We start from the raw sequence: 4,322 nt of genomic DNA, 5'->3' as shown, positions 1-4,322 counted from the left end.
TGAGTATTGGAAGTGGGGCCGCTTCCTGATATTCGAGAGTTTTTGGCTACTCTCATGAGCTCATGAATCTAGGACAGAGCACAAGGCCGTTAATGTGCTATAATTTTAGAACACATGACAATTGAAAAATATGCGTGTGTAACATGTCCAGTTGTGCCATATAGAATACTTAGTTCAAGACCATAGTCACTAAGGATTCTGATTCAACTTTCATTTGTTTACACTAAGTGAAGGTTCAAGTCCATAAGACATCTTCTCCTATGCATATATTTTCTTACATACCCTAACCTCTGTATTTTGAAAAATAGTGGGGGATTGTTGGGTTTTTTTTTTTAAAATAAGAAGAAAAGAAAATTGGGAAAAGGGTTATGGTTTTGGTGATTGTTGGTGTGAATAGTGACGCCTCTTGGTGAAGGGAGCATCTTTTGAATTTGAAATGGAGGGATGCCATTATTGGAAAGACACCACCATTGATGAAAAGACACCATGGAAGAAGATGTCTTTTCATGAAAAGGAAAGATGATGTCTTTTCATGAAAAGAGCCTTAAGCATCTTTTATGATTCTATATAAACCCATCTCTGGGTCAATCCAAATTCACAATTTCCAACAATCTCTTCTCCATCTTCTTCTTCTTCTGCATTTTCGTTTTTGGATGTTCTTTGAAAAATACAGTTTTTAGGCGCTAAATTGCAAATAGTTTTTCAGGCAGTAAATTACAAACAGTTTTCAGGAGGTAAATTGTAACAACACAGAAGTCAGGGTTGTACGCTGTAAAAGTATGTTTGGGGTGCAGTTTTTCGATTTTACAGGTCGAAACCTATAATTCTCCCATCTTGGAGAAGAGGCTTATTGTATCCTGGAGGTGGATTTGCTGTAACCCTCTTGGAAATTGGTTTAATCACCAGTAGGGTGCGGATATCGCCTTAAAGATAGTGACATCGTAACGCGCCTTAAGCCTATCTTTAAGTGATTCATTTTCTATTTTTCCGCCTTAACAATAACACAAACTATGAAGATCCAGGCATTTTTACATTGTTTTGTTTCCAGTTTACTGTAACTTGTATGAGGCTGCTTTGATTCTTCTATCTTTCTTTTCTTTTATTTTTTTTAACAAGTAATAAATGATTTATTAGAAAACAGTTGAAAACAAGTTGAGAAATAAAAGAGTAGCGAAGAAAAGATAAAACTGAAGAAAAATTCACTTCAGCAGATGAAGATGAGCATTCCAAAATATCCCTCTTGATTTTCCAAAGAACTTCTTCCCACGGACATTCTTTGCTGTGAAAATATGTAGCATTACGCTCCCCCCAACTCTTCCAAAGGACGGCTAAAAGTGACATTCGCCAGAGGATCCAAAAGGATTAGAGAGCTGTGTGGCATGCCACATCCTAAACAGATGAAGAACTAAAGCCAGCATCACCCAAGCCAAGTCAAGGACCATGAACAAATGAGAGCATATTTTGTGGGCGAATTCACAATTAATAAAAAGATGGTCTGTAGACTCCATGTTCCATGTGCACATAAGATGTACGTTCGGAAGGATCATGACCCATTTCTGAAGATTGTCAATTGTGAGAATGCACTTGTGGCCCACTAACCAAGCAAAGGTAGCCACCTTTGGAGGAGTCCCATAAGACCAAAAGGCATAAAAGATATCACCCCCACTGGTAATCAAAGCAGGACGAGTTGATTGGTAGAGGGATTTAACTGAAAACTTCCCAGATGGGGAGGCACTCCATACCAGGCTATTTGGGGAAGAAAGGGAAGGGGAGATGTTGTGTAGGCGCATCATAAGCCTCACGAAATCATCCGCCTCATCATCATTTAGAGCCCTACGACACGGAGGACACCAAACCCCGCCCCCAACCTTGGCAGAGAAACAACTAGCCACCATTATATTCTTATCAAGGTACAAGCTTGCGAAAGAGGGAAACTCTACTTACGAAGGTGCATCGCCGCACCAAAAGTCCACCCAGAAGCGAATACAGCTGTCAAACCCAAGAGAAAAGGAAATGTTGGGTTTGATTAAATGTCCTAGTGACGAAACAACTTTCCAAAAACCCGAAGCATGATACAACAATGATATTTTTTGTCTCCCAGCCCTCAGCTTCAACACCATACTTGGCTTGTAAGACTTTTCTCCACCAAGATCCTTCATCTATTATGAACCTCCATAGCCACTTTCCAAGAAGAGACTTGTTCATGGACTCCAAATCCCTTACGCCTACACCTCCTCTCATGAATTGGCTTGCAAACTTCTTACCATTTGAGAAGATGGAACTTGTGACTATTGTCTACACCTTGCCATAGAAAATCCCTCTTGAGTTTGTCCAATCTCGGCAAAACAGATTTTAGAAACTTGCATAACGACATATAGTAGACAGGAAGGTTTGAAAGAGTAGCCTTGATAAGGGTAACACAAGCAGCCATAGTTAAATGTCTCCTCTTTCACATGGATACTCTCCATTCGAATTTATTGACTACCCGATTCCACAAATGCTTCAGAGGAGTGCCCACACATAATGGAAGGCCCAAGTAGGCTGATGGAAACGAGCCCACTTTGCAACCAAATATATTTGTGAGAAGTCTCATCAAGAGAGAGACCAATGCCCAGCATCTCACTTTTGTGAATATTGATCTTGAGGCCAAACACTTCTTTGAAACAACCAAAAGTTTTCCTGAGATTATTTAAATAAATAAACCGATGCAGAGTCCTCTCCCCTTCCTTCCTATACTACAACTACCAACGTCATAATTAACAGAACTTTCCAGGCATCGTAGTTCTCTCCACCCCCTAGACATCTTGGTGTGAAGTGGAGACTTGAGTAACCGGGTAAGGGAAGGTGCCTAATCCTTCTTCCCTAGTAATTGGATCCCTTATTCAGGCAATTTCTTGTAGATGAAAGCACTAGAGTCATTTTCCACCATCTAGTTCTAGCTCTCTGTACAACTTCTTTCTTTTTCTTTTTTTCTTTTTTTCATTTTCTAATAGCTCTTTACACCAGTTGCAACGACCCTCAAATATTTTCATCATGAATTTCAACTTGAAATGGGACCAACCACCCCAAAATTCTGTAGTGATATCCTAGTCCCAAGAAAGATGCTATCTTCCCTTAAACACATCTTGGGATGGCTAATTTACATGCCAAAAAATTAGAACTAACGGTCCCAAATTGAAGTGATCAATACTCACGAAGAGTAAATCCGTAAGTAGGACCTTTGTAAGAGTAAAGAGAGATGGACCTTCAGTCCAGAGGGTGTAAAAGGCCCGCTAAGAAAAATTGGACGGTCCAGATCATGTTGATCATCACGGGGACCCCACTTTTGAAATATGGGGGTACACATATTGTGTACACTCACTGTACACGAGACCATGTAAATGGTCAAATTGGGTTTGACCCGATAAGAACCAAAACAAATTCAAATTCCAATTCTTTCTCCTGCCCGTCACTAGCTTAAAACTGACCGTATGTGTGACGATGCAAATGACCACCATCCGAATACAAAGGTGAGATCCAGACCGTTCACCTGATAGATAGGGTCCCACTGACCCTGACCCCAGTGTTACCTGGGATTGAAAGTTCCCTACGCCAGCTCGGTCCGCACCCGATTTTGTATTGCAAAGGAAAGGCACTGGCAATAGAGATAGAGCCACGCACACCGCCCCTCTAGCCGATCCGACCGTTGGAAACAGTCGGACGAAATCCACGCTTGCAACCAGAGCCCCGTCAGCCCTACTGTTTCAAAAAATGCTCCCTTACCCGTTGGAAAGCGGAAAAATCCTTTCCACTTATAGTAACGATGCATCTCGTGCGTTCATTGGCGCCTAAAAGCTTCTCCCAAGTTAATACAGAGCAGTGAGATTAGGGCTTACTGAAAATATCCTAGCAAACGAGATGAAAGTGAGAAATTGCAGCGGTGGTGGGTTTTTACTTGTTGAGTAGCTATTTTAATCAACGGCCCTCCTTGTGCCTTGAAATGGACCCCACATCACTTTTAGGCCATAACAGGACCGTCCAAACGGCCTTGATCTATGGATTAGCCACTTAGTTAAAAAATGTCATTTTCGTCTGTCATCTTCCTTAAACTGACTGTAAGACCCACCTTCTGCAAAATCGGACCCATTCACTGATCGGAGCCGTTCATCGTGCGGCCCACTCCATTTAAATTCCATCTGGAGTAATCGTGTTATCCCCTGCACCAGATCTAATGTTTGGGGAGGCCCTGATGGCAAATCTTTCTTAGTTTATTCGCGTAATCTCCATGCCAATCCTCGTGATTAGCTGCAGAACCCTCCAAAATCGGAATGGCTGTAAATAGC

Source organism: Magnolia sinica, chromosome 16, assembly GCF_029962835.1.
Source record: "Magnolia sinica isolate HGM2019 chromosome 16, MsV1, whole genome shotgun sequence".
NCBI classification, from domain to species: domain Eukaryota; kingdom Viridiplantae; phylum Streptophyta; class Magnoliopsida; order Magnoliales; family Magnoliaceae; genus Magnolia; species Magnolia sinica.
Note: the sequence above shows the minus strand (reverse complement) of the source record.